Source organism: Castor canadensis, chromosome 17 (assembly GCF_047511655.1).
Source record: "Castor canadensis chromosome 17, mCasCan1.hap1v2, whole genome shotgun sequence".
Taxonomy (NCBI): Eukaryota; Metazoa; Chordata; class Mammalia; order Rodentia; family Castoridae; genus Castor; species Castor canadensis.
In genome coordinates, this window is record NC_133402.1 from 36,109,449 (window position 1) to 36,123,251 (window position 13,803).

A 13,803-nucleotide genomic window follows, 5' to 3' on the forward strand; every position below is an offset into this window, starting at 1 on the left:
GTTATCTCCACCTGCAAAATCCTAAGTTGAAAGAAGTATTCCTTAGAAATATTAACTAAATTCTCATAGGGAAGCAATGTGCTAGATGGTATTGCTTCTGACACTAACTGTTTTCTTTTGAGAGATACCTGTGCTTCTTCAACTCAGCTGATATTGCTTATTTGGAAAAAACAAAGTCTATCTCCACCTTGAGAAACCTAAGTTGCAGGAAACATTCCTTTTAAAAACCATCTCATTTCTCTCAGGAAAAGGGTGTCCTAGATCCTCCTGCTTTTAACACAGATGGTTTTCTCTCGAGAGATACATATGTTTCTTCAACTTAGCAGGATTGGCATATTTGAAACAAAAGGATCCTTGCTCCACCCAGAAATCTAGTATTTTCAGGATGTATTTCTTACAAAAACTAACTCATTTCTAACAGAGTAAAAATGTGCTACCTGGTTTATATCATAGATGGATTTTTTTGGAGAGATACCTGTGTTTCTTCAATGCAGCTGAATAAGCCTATTTGGCACAAGGAGAGTCAATCTCCACCTTGAAAAATCTAACTTGCAGGAATTATTCGTTCAAAAACTAAGTCAATTCTCACAGGGAACAATGTGCTATTGCTCCTACTTCTAACACAGATTGTTTTCTTTCAAGAAATACGTGTTTTTCTTCAAGTTAGCTGTGTAGGGCTATATGGAACAAAATGAACTTTTCTCCACCTTGAAAATAGTGATTTGCAGGACGTGTTCCTTTCAAAATGTAACTCAATTCTCACAGGGAAACAATATGTTATATATTCCTGCTTCTAAAATATACAGTTTTCTTTTGAGAGATAGATCTGTTTCTTCCACTCATCTGAATAGGCCTATTTGGAACAAGAGAGGCTACCTCCACCTGGAAAATCCTTGGTTGCAAAAGTATTCCTTAGATAAATTAGCTGAGTTCTCAAAGGAATTCAGTGTGCTAGATGTTCCTGCTTCTGACACTAACTGTTTTCTTTTGAGAGATACATGTGCTTCTTCAACTCAGTTGAATAGGCCTATTTGGAACAAGAGAGGCTACCTCCACCTGGAAACTCCTCAGTTGCAAGAAGTATTCCTTAGGAAAATTTACTCCATTTTCAAAGGGAAACAATGTGCTAGATGTTCCTGCTTCTGACACTTTTCTTTTGAGAGATATATGTGCTTCTTCAACTCAGTTAACAAGGCTTATTTGGAAAAAACATAGCCTATCTCCACCTTGAAAATACTAAGTTGCAGGATATATTCCTTTCAAAAACTAAACTCTATTCTCACAGGGAAACAATGTGCTAGATACTGCAGGTTCTAACATACATGGTTTTCTTGGAAGGATCTATGTGTTTTTCAACTCATCTGAAGGTGCCTATTTGAAACAAAATTAGCCTATCTAAACCTCGAAAAACATAAGTTGCAGGAAGTATTCCTTTATAAAACGTACTCAATTGTAACAGGGAAACAATGTGCTAGATGCTCCTGCTTCTAACACACTTGGTTTTCTGTCAAGAGATACATGTGCTTCTTCAAGTTACCATGATAGGCCTCTTTTGAACAAAATAAGTTTTACTACACCTTGAAAACTCTGATTGGCAGGACATATTCCTTTCTAAAACTAACTCACTTGTTACAAAGAAACAATGTGCTAGATGATCCTGAGTCTAACAGAGAAGTTTTCTTTCGAGAGATAAATGTGTTTCTTCAACTCAGCTGAATAACCTATTGGGAACAAAGGGAGCCTAACACCACTTTGAAAATCCTAAGTTGCAGGAAGTATTCCTTTCAAAAATTAACTCAGTTCTCACAAGAAAACAAAGTGATAGGTGATCCTGCTTCTAACAAAGATGGTTTTCTTTTGAGAAATACCTGTGCTTCTTCAACTCAGCTGAATAGTCCTGTTTGGAACAAAGAGAGCCTATCTCCACCTTGAAAAACCTAAGTTGCTGGGGGAATTCCTTCAAAAACTAATACAATTCTCAAAGGGCAACAATGTGCTAGATGCTCCTGCTTCTAACTTGGGTGGTTTTCTTTGGAGAGATACATGTGTATCTTCACGTCACCTGAGTAGGCCAAATTGGAACAAAGGGATCCTATCACTGACTTCAAAAACCTAAGTTGCAGGAAGTGTTCCTTTCAAGAACTAACTCAGTTCTCACAGGTAATCTTTGTTCTAAATTTTCCTGCTTCTATCACAAATGGGTTTCTTTGGAGAGAAACATGTGTTTATTCCACTCAGCTGAATAGACCTGCTTGGATCAAAGAGAGTCTATCTCCACCTTAAAAAAATCTAAGTTTCAGGAAGTTTCCTTTCAAAACATAACTCAACTCTCACATGGAATCAATGTACTATATGCTCCTTCTTCTTACACAAATGGTTTTCTATTGTGAGATACATGTGTATCTTCAACTCAGCTGAAAAGGCCTATTTGGAACAACCTAGCCTATCTCCACCTTGAGAATCCTACGTTGCAGGAAGTATTCCTTTCAAAATCTAACACATTTCTCACACGAAAACAATGTGTTGATGCTGACGTTCATAACATAGATGGTGTTTTGTGAGAAATAAATGTTTCTTCAACTGAGCTGAATTGGCCTATGTGGATCTAAGAGAGCCTAACTCCACCTTCAAAAATCTACATTTCAGGAAGTATTACTTTCCAAAACTTATTCAATTCTCACAGGGGAGCATTTGCTAGATGCTCCTGCTACTAATACAGATGGTTTTATTTGAGGGATACATGTGTTTCTTCAAGTTACTTGACAGGCCTTTTTGGAAGAACATGAGCCTTTCTCCACCTAAAAACGTCTGATTGGCAGCAGGTATTACTTTCAAAAACTAACTGAATTCTCACAGGGAAACAATGTGCTACTTGCTCCTGCTTCTAACACAAATGATTTCGTTGAAGAGAGTCATGTGTTTTTTCACCTCAGCTGAATAGGACTATTTGGATACAATAGAGTCTCTCTCAACCTTAAAAAATCTAAGTTGCAGGAAGTATTCCTGACAAGAACTAACTCAATTCTCACAGAAAACAATGTGCTAGATGAACAAGATTATAACATAGATTATTTTCTTTTGAGAAATACCTCTGTTCCTTCAACTCAGCTGAATAGGCCTAATATGAACAAAGAGAGCCTTTCTTCACCTGCAATAACAAAATTTCCAGACAGTGTTCTTTTCAACAACTAACACAATTCTCCCATTGAAATAATGCCTTAGATGCTCCCGCTTCTAACACGGATGGTTTTCTTTCGAGAGGTACCTGTGTTTCTTCCACTGAATAGGCCTATTTGGAACGATTGAGCCTATCTCACCTTGAACAACCTAAATTGCAGGAAGTATTCCTATTAAAAACTAATTCAATTCTCTCTGGCAAGCAATTTGCTAGATGCTCCTGCTTCTAAAGTAGATGGTTTTCTTTTGAGTGATACATGTGTTTCTTCAGCTCAGCTGAATAGGTCTATTTGGAACAAGAAAGGCTATCTCCACCTGGAAAATCCTAAGTTGCAAGAAGCATTCCTTTGAAAAATTTACTCAGTTCTCAAAGAGAAACAATGTGCTAGATGTTCCTGCTTCTGACACAAAATGTTTCTTTTCAGAGATACATGTGCGTATCAACTAGCTGACAAGGCTTATTTGAAAAAAACATAGCCTGTCTCCACCTTGATAGACCTAAGTTGCAGGAAACTTTCCTTTTAAAAAGTATCTCATTTCTCCCAGGTAAACAGTGTGCTAGATGCTCCTGCTTTCAACACAGATCATTTTCTCTCGAGAGATACATGTGTTTCTTCAAATTAGCAGGATAGGCGTTTTGGGAACAAAGGGAGCCTTTCTCCACAAATAAAATAATTATTGACAGGAACTCTTTCTTACCGAAACTAAATCATTTGTAGCAGGGAAAGAATGTGTTAGATGCTGAAGTTTGTAACATAGATGGTTTTTTTTTGAGCGATAACTGTGTTTCTTCAACTGAGCTAAAAAAGCCTGTTTGGAACAAAGAGAGCCTGTCTACACCTTGAAAAATCTAACTTGCAGGAAATATTCATTCAAATTCTAACTCAATTCTCACAGGGAAACAATGTGCTAGATGCTCCTGCTTCTAACACAGTTGGTTTTCTGTCACGAGATACATGTGTTTCTTCAAGTTAAATTGATAGGTTTATTTTGAAAAAAAATAAGCCTTTCTCCACCTTGAAAACTCTGATTGAAGAACATATTCCTTTCTAAAACTAACTCCCTTGTTACAAAGAAACTATGTGCTAGATGGTCCTGCTTCTAACACAGAAGTTTTCCTTCGAGAGATAAATGTATTTCTTCAACTCAGCTGAAAGGGCCTATTTCGAACAATGTGATCGTATCTCAACCTTGAAAAAAAGCACGTTGCGTGTTTCAGTCATTTCAAAAACTCACTCAAGTCTTACAGGGAAACAATGTGCTAGATGCTCTTCCTTCTAACACAGATTGTTTTCTTTCGAGAGATACATGTGTCTCTTCAAGTTAGCTGTATAGGGCTATATAAAAGTAAACTTTTCTGCACCTTGAAAACAGTGATTGGCAGGGCATGTTCCTTTCAAAATCTAAGTTAATTCTCACTGAGAAACCATGTTTGGATGCTTACGCTTCTAACCTAGATGGTATTCTCTCGAGAGACACATGGGTTTCTTCAACTCAGCTGAGTATTCCTATTGGAACAAAGTTAGCCTATCTCCACCTTGAAAAACCTTACATGCAGAAAGGATTCCTTTCAAAAGCTTACTAAATTCTCACATGGAAGCAGATTTCAACATGTTCATTCTTCTTACATTGATGGTTCTTTTTCAGAGATATATGTGTTTCTTAAAGTCAGCTGAGTATGCCTATTGGGCACAAAGAGAGCTTGTCTCCACCTTGAAAAACCTAAGTTGCAGGAAGTATTCCTTTCAAAAACTTACTCAATTTTCACAGGAAACAATGTGCTAGGTGCTCCTGCTTCTGACACAAATGGTTTTCTTTTGAGAGATTAATGTGTTTCTTAAACTCAACAAAAAGGACTAATTGGAAGACACATAGCCTATTTCCACCTTGAAGAGCCTAAGTTCCAGGAAGCATTCCTTTCAAAAACTACTTCATTTCTCACAGGGAAACAAGGTTCTAGATGTTCTTGAATCTAACACAAATGGTTTTCTTTGGAGAGATACATGTGGTTCTTCTCTCAGCAGAAAAGACCTATTTGGAACAAAGAAATACTATCTGTGCCTTGAAAACCTTTAGTTACACTGAGTATTCCTTACTAAAAGTAACTGTGTTCTCACTGGGAAACAATGTGGTAGATGCTCCTACTCCTGACACAAATGGATTTCTTTTGAGAGATGCATGTGTTTCTTAAACTTGGCTGAATAACCTGTTTGGAACAGAGCCTATATCCACCTTGAAAATCCCAAGTGGCAAGAAGTATTCCTTTCACAAGCTAATTCAGTTCTCATAGGTAAACAATGTATAGATGCTCCTGCTTCCAAAGAAGATCGTTTTCTTTGCAGAGATACATGTGTTTCTTCAAGTCAGCTGAATAGCCCTATTTCAAACAAAGAGAGCCTATCTTCTCCTGGAATAACATAATTTCCAGAAAGTGTTCCTTTCAACAACTACCACAATTCTCACAGGGAAACAATGTCCTAGATGCTCCCGCTTCTAACACAGATGGTTTTCCATCCAGAAATAAATGTGTGCCTCTTCAACTCAGATGAATAGGACTATTTGGAACAAAGAGTCTATCCCACATTGAAAATCTAAATTGCAGAAAGTATTGCTTTCAAAAACTAACTCAATCCTCACAGTGAAACAATGTGCTACATGCTCCTGCTTCTGATACAAATGGATTTCTATTGAGATACAAGGGTTTCTACAACTCAACTGAAAGGGCCTATTTTAAACATAGTGAGAGTATCTCAACATTGAAAAATTAAGTTACAGGAAGTATTCTTATCCAAAACTGACTCAATTCTCACAGGCAAAAATGTGCTAGATGCTCCTGCTTCTATCATCCATGGATTTTCTTTGATAGGTACATCTGTTTCTTCAACTTTGCTGGACAATCCTATTTGGAACAAAATGAACCTCTGTCCAACTTGAAAACTGTGATTGGCCGTATGATTTCCTTTCAAAAACTAACTCAATTCTCACAGGGAAATAATGTCCTAATGCTCAATCTGACAATGTGGAAGTTTATTTTTCAAAGATAGATGTGTTTCTTCCACTCAGCTGAATAGACCTCTTTGGAACAAAGAGAGTCTATGTGAACCTTGAAAACCTATGTTGCAGGAAGTATTTCTTTCTAAAACTAACCGAATTCTGACAGGGAAAAAATGTGCTAGATCCTGGAGCTTCAAACATAGATGATTTTCTAAAAGAGATAAACATGTTTCTTCAAGTAAGCTGAATGGGCCTATTAAGAACAAAATAATCATATCTCAAACTTGAAAAACCTATGTCGCAAGGAAGTAGTACTTTCAAAAACGTATTCAATTTTCACAGGGAAACAGTATGCTAGATTGTCCTACATCTAACACATACGGGTTCATTTTGAGAGATGTACATATTTCTTCAAGTCAGCTGGACAGGCCTATTTGGAACAAAATGAACCTTTCTGCATGTTGAAAACTCTGAATGGCAGGAGTTATTTCTTTCAAAAACTAACTCAATGAACACAGGGAACCATTGTGCTAGATGTTCGTGAGTTGAACAAAAATGGATTTCTTTGGAGAGATACATGTTTTACTTCAACTCAAAAAAATGTTTCTATTTGGAACAAGAAAGCCTATATCCAGCTTGAAAAACTTCAGTTGCAGGAGGTATTCCTTTAAAAAAAATAACAGAATTCTAGCAGGGAAATAATGCCCTATATGCTGAAGCTTATAATATCGATGGTTTTTTCTAGAGAGATACATGTGTGTCTTCCACTCAGCTGAATATTCCTATTGGAGCAAAGTTAGCATATCTCCACCTTCAAAAACCTTAAATGCAGAAAGGATTCCTTTCAAAAACTAACAAAATTCTCACAGGGAAGCAATGTTCAGCACATTCTTCCTTCTTACACTGATTACACTCTTTACAGATATGTACGTGATTCTTCCACTCATCTGACAATGCCTATTGGGCACAAAGAGAGCCTATCTCCCCCCTGAAAAACCTAAGTGGCAGGAAGTATTCCTTTCAAAAACTTAGTCAGTTTTCACAGGAAAACAATGTGATAGATGCTCCTGCTTCTGAGACAAATGGTTTTCTTTTGAGAGATAAATGTGTTTCTTAAACTCATCAGAAAGGTCTAATTGGAACAAACATACCCTATTTCCACCTAGAAGAGCTTCAGTTGCAGGAAGTACTCCTTTCAAAAACTACTTCAGTTCTCACAGGGAAACAAGGTTCTAGATGTTCCTCAATCTAACAGAAATTGCTTTCTTTGGAGAGATACATGTGTTTCTTCTCTCAGTGGAAAAGACGTATATGGAACAAAGAGATCCTATCTGTGCCTTGAAAAACTTTAGTTACATGAAATATTCCTACTAAAACTAACTGTGTTCTCACCAGGAAACAATGTGGCAGAGGCTCCTGTTCCTGACACAAATCGATTTCTTTTGAGAGATACATGTGATTCTTCAAGTCACCTGAATAGGCCTATTTGGAACAAAGATAGGCTACCACCCCCTTGAAAAATGTAAGTGACAGGAAGTATTGCTTTCAAAAACTAACTCAATTCTCACAGCAAAACAATATGCTACATGGTCCTGCTTCTGAAACAAATGGATTTCCTTTGAGATACAAGGCTTTCTAAAACTCAGCTGAAAAGGCCTATATTGAACATAGTGAGCATATGTCAACCTTGAAAAATCTAAGTTGCAAGAACTATTCCTTTCCAAAATTACTCAATTCTCACAGGCAAAAATGTCCTAGATGATCCTGCCCACGTGGATTTTCTTCGGTAGAAACATCTGTTTCTTCAACTTATCTGGATAGGCCAATATGGAACAAATATAGCCAATCTCCACCTTGAAAATCCTAACTTGCAGGAAGTATTCCATTCAAAAACTAACCGAATTCTCACAAGGAAACAATGTGCTAGATACTGCAGCTTCTAACATAGTTGGTTTTCTTGGAGAGATAAATATGTTCTTCAATTCACTTGAATGGGACTATTTGGAAGAAAGTGATCATATATCAAACTTGAAAAATCTACATTGCAGGAAATACTCCATTCAAAACAGGACTAAATTTTCACAGGGAAACAATATGCTACATTGTCCTGCTTCTAACACAGATGGTTTTATTTCGAGAGATATATGTGTTGCTTCAAGTTATCTGGATAGGCTTATTGACAAAAAATGAACCTTTGTGCATCTCGAAAACTATGAATGGCAAGAGTTATTCCTTTCAAAAACGATCTCAGTTTTCACAGGGAAACAATATTCTAGATATTCGTGAGTCAAACAAACGTGGTTGTCTTTGGAGAGATACATGTTTTACCTAAACTCAGAAAAATTTTCTATTTGGAACAAGACAGCCTATCTACAGCTTGAAAAACCTGAGTTGCAGGAGGTATTACTTACAAAAACTAACTGAATCCTCAAGGGTAATAATGCCCTATATGGATATGATGAAGGTTATAACATAGATGGTTTTCTTTGGGGAGATACATGTGTATCTTCCACTCCACTGAATATCCGTATTAGAAAAAATTAGCCTATCCCCACTTTATAAACCTTAAATGCAGAAAGGATTCCTTTCAAAATCTAACTAAATTCTCACAGGGAAGCAATGTTTAACATGTTCCTCCTTCTTACACTGATGGTTCTCTTTACAGAAATATATGTATTTCTTCCACTCAGCTGATATGTCTATTGGGAACAAAGAGAGCCTCTCTCTACCTTGAAAAACCCAAGTTGCAGGAAGTATTCCTTTCAAAAATGTACTCAATTTTGACATGGAAACAATGAGTTAGATGCTCCTGCTTCTGACGCAAATAGTTTTCTTTTGAGAGATAAAGGAGTTTCTTAAACTCAGCAGAAAGGACTAATTGGAACACACATAGACTATTTCCACCTTAAAGAGCCTAAGTTGCGGGAAGTATTCCTTTCAAACACTATTTCAGTTCTCTCAGGGAAACAAGGTTCTAGATGTTTCTCAATATAACAGAAATGGTTTCTTTTGGAGAGACACATGTGGATCTTCTCTCAATGGAAAATACGTGTTTGGAAAAAAGGGATCCTATCTGTGCCTTGAAAAACTTGTTACACGGAGTATTCCTTACTAAAACAAACTGTGTCCTCAACAGGAAACAATATGGTAGATGCTCCTGCTTCTGTCACAAATGGATTTCTCTGAGAGATACATGTGTTTCTTCAAGTCACCTGAAAAGGCCTATGGAACAAAGAGAGGCTACCTCCACCCTGAAAAATGTAAGTTACAGGAAGGATTGCTTTCAAAAACAAACTCAATTCTCACAGTGAAAAAATGGGCTACATGCTCCTTCTTCGGTTACAAATGGATTTCTGTTGAAATACAACTGTTCCGACAACTCAGCTGAAAGGGCCTATTTTGAAAATAGTGAGCATTCCTCAACCTTGAAAAACCTAAGTTGCAGGAAGTTTTCCTTTCCCAAACCTTCTCAATTCTCACAGAAAAAAAGTGTGCTAGATGCTTCTACCTCTAGCACATGTGGATTTCCCTTGGTACATACGTCTTTTTCTTCAACTTTGCTGGACAGTCCTATTTGGAACAGAATGAGCCTCTGTCCACCTAGAGAACACTGATTGGCAGTATGAATTCCTTTCAAAAACTAACTCAATTATCACAGGAAAACAGTGTCCTAGATGTAGAATCTTATAATGTAGAAAGTTATTTTGGGAAACATACATGTTTCTTCTACTCAGCTATATCGACCCCTTTGGAACAAAGAGAGGCTATGTGAACATTGAAAAACATATGTTGCAGGAAGTATTTCTTTCAAAAACTTAGTAAATTCTCCCAGGGCAACAATGTGCTGGAAGCTTCTGCTTCAACACAGATGGTTTTCATTTTAGACCTACATGTGCTTGTTCAACTTAGCTAAATAGGCCTATTGGGAACAAAGAGAGCCTATCTCCTCCTTGAAAAACCTAACTTGCAGAAGGTATTCCTTTCACCAACCAATTCAGTTCTCACAGAGAAACAAAGTACAAGATGATCTTCCTTCTGACACAAATTGTTTTCTTTTGGTAATACATGTACTTCTTATACACAGCCAGAAAGGCCTTTCTGGAAGAAAACAAGCCTTTATCAACCATGTCTACTCTGATTGGCAGGATGAATTCCTTTGAAAAACTTCTCAAAGAGAAGATATGCTATATGTTCCTGCTTCTAATGAAGAAATGCTTCTTTGGAGAGATACATGTGTTTCTTCCACTCAGCTGGATACAACAATATGGAACAAAGAGGGCCAATCTCCACCTTGAAAATCCTCACTTGCAGGAAGTAATCCTTACAAAAACTAACCAAATTCAAACAGGGAAACAATGTGCTAGATGCTGCAGCTTCTTCCATAGATGGTTCTCTTGCAGAGATAAATATGTTCTTCAACTACTTGAATGTGCCTATTTGGAAGAAAGTGACCATATTTCAAACTTGAAAAACCTAAGTTGCAGGAATTACTCTATTCAAAACAGTACTCAATGTTCACAGGGAAACAATATGCTAGAATGTCCTGATTCTAACACAGATCGTTTTATTTCAAGAGATATATGTGTTTCTTCAAGTTGGATGCATAGGACAATAGGAAAAAAATGAACCTTTCCACAAATTGAAAACTGTGAATGGCACGAGTTATTCCTTTGAAAAACTAAGACTATTATCACAGATAAACAATGTGCTAGATTTTCGTGAATAAAACACACGTGGTTTTCTTTGGAGAGATACATGTGGATCTTCTCTCAATGGAAAATACCTGTTTGGAACAAAGAGATCCTATCTGTGCCTTGAAAAACTTTACTTACATGGAGTATTTCTTAGTAAAACTAACTGTGTTCACACTGGGAAACAATGTGGTAGATGCTCCTGCTTCTGACACAAATGGATTTCTTTGAGAGATACACGTGTTTCAAGTCACCTGAAAAGGCATATGGAACAAAGAGAGGTTAACTCCACCCTGAAAAATGTAAGTTACAGGAAGAATTGCTTTCAAAAACTAACTCAATTGTCACAGAGAAACCATGTGCTACATGCTCCTACTTCTGATACAAATGGATTTCTTTTCAGATACAAGTGTTCCTACAACTCAGCTGAAAAGGCCTATTTTGAACTTAGTCAGCATACGTCAACCTTGAAAAACCTAAGTTGCAGGAAGTATTCCTTTCCCAAACTTAAATAATTCTCTCAGGGAAAAGTGTGCTAGAAGCTTCTATCTCTACCACATGTGGATTTTCTTTGATAGAAACATCTGTTTCTTCAACTTAGTATGACAATCCTATTTGGAACAAAATGAGCCTCTGTCCAAGTTGAAAATCTGATTGGCAGTATGAACCCCTTTCAAAACTAAATCAATTCTCACAGGGCAACGGTTTCCTCAAAGCTGAATCTTATAATGTAGAAGGATTTTTTTTGGAAAGATACATGTGTTTCTTCTACTCAGCTGTGTCGATCCTTTGGAAGAAAGAAAGAGAATGTGAACCTTGACAAACATATGTTGCAGGAAGTATTTTGTTCAAAACCATATTAAATTCTCCCAGGGCAACACTGTGCTAGAAGTTTCTGCTTCAAACACAGATGGTTTCTTTGAAGATATACATGTGCTTGTTCAACTTAGCTAAAGAGGCCCATTGCGAACAAAGAGAACCAATCTCCTCCTTGAAATACCTAACTTTCAGGAGGTATATCTTTCAACAACTACTTCAGTTCTCACAGGGATACAAAGTGTACGATACTCTTCCTTCTGACACAAAGTATTTTCTTTGAGTATTGCAAGTGTTTCTTATATTCACATACAAGGGCCTATCTGGTAGAAAATAACCATTTATCAACATTGTTTACTCTGATTGATACGAAGAATTCCTTTAACAAACTACATGTGTTCTCAGGGAGAAGATAAGCTACATGTTCCACCTTCTAGGGTACACATGTTTCTTGGAGAGATACATGTGTTTCTTCAACTCAGCAACATAGGCCAATTTGGAACAAAGAGGACCAATCTCCAACTTGAAAATCCTAACATGCAGGAAGTATTCACTTCAAAAACTTACTGAATTCTCACAGGGAAATAATGAGCAAGATGCTGCAGCTTCTAACATAGATGTTTTTCTAGGAGAGATAAATTTGTTCATCAAATCACCTGAATAGGCCTATTTGGAAGAAAGTGATCTATCTCAAACAAAAAAACCCTATGTTCCAGGAAATACTCCAATGCAAACAGTACTAAATTTTCACAGGGAAGCAATATGGAAGAATGTCATGTTTCTAACACAGTTCGTTTTATTTCGAGATATACATGTGTTTCTTCAAGTTAGATGCATAAGCCAATTGGAAAAAGATGAACTTTTTGGTATCTTGAAAACTCTGAATGGTAGGAGTTATTCCTTTCAAAAACTGTCTCTATTATCACAGGGAAACAATGAGAGTAAAACACGTGTGGTTTTCTTTGGAGAGATACATGTTTTACAACAACTCAGAAAAATTGTCCATTTAGAACAAGAAAGCCTATCTGCAGCTTGAAAAACCTCAGTTGCAGGAGGTCATCCTTTCAAAACCTAACAGAATTCTCACAGCAATTAATTTCCTGTATGGTGTAGATTATAACACCGATGGATTTCTTAGGAAAGATACATGTGTATCTTCCATTCAGCTGAGTATTAATTTTGGACCAATGTTAGGCGATCTCCAACTTCATTAACATAAAATGCAGAAAGGATTCCTATCAAAAACCTCCTAAATTCTCACAGGGAAGCAATGTTCAACACGTACCTCCTTCTTATACTGATGGTTCTCTTGACACAGATATATGTGTTTCTTCCCCTCAGCTGAGTGTTCATATTAGGCACAAGAACATCTGTCTCTACTGAAAAACCAAAGTTACAGGAAGAATTCCTTTCAAAAATTTACCCAATTGCCACATTGAAACAATGTGCAAGATGCTCCTGCTTCAGACACAAATGATTTTCTTTTGAGAGATAAAAGTGTTTCTTAAACTCAGCTGAAAGTACTTATTGGAACAAACACAGCCTATTTCCACCATGAAGAGCCTAGGTTGCAGCAATTATTCCCTTGTAAAACTACTTCAGTTCTCACAGGGAATCAAGGTTCTAGATGTTCCTCAATCTATCAGAAATGGTTTTCTTTGGAGAGATACATGTGGTTCTTCTCTCAGTGGAAAAGACCTGTTTGGAAGAAAGAGATCCTATCTCTTCCTTGAAAAACTTTAGTTACACGGAGTATTCCATACTAAAACTCACTGTGTTCTCACCGGGAAACAATGTTGTAGATACTCCTGCTTCTGACACAAATGGATTTCTTTGAGAGATGCGTGTGTGTGTTCAAATCACCTGGAAAGGCGTATGGAACAATGAGAGGCTACCTCCACCCTGAAAAATGTAAGTTACAGAAAGGATTGCTTTCAAAAATTCACTCAATTCTCACAGTGAAACAACATGCTACATGCTCCTGCTTCTGATACAAATGGATTCCTTTTGAGATAAAAATGTTCTTACAACTCAGCTGAAAGGGTCTATTTTGGACATAGTGAGCGTATCCCAACCTTGAAGAACCTAAGTTGCAGGAAGTGTTCCTTTCCCAAACGTACTCAAT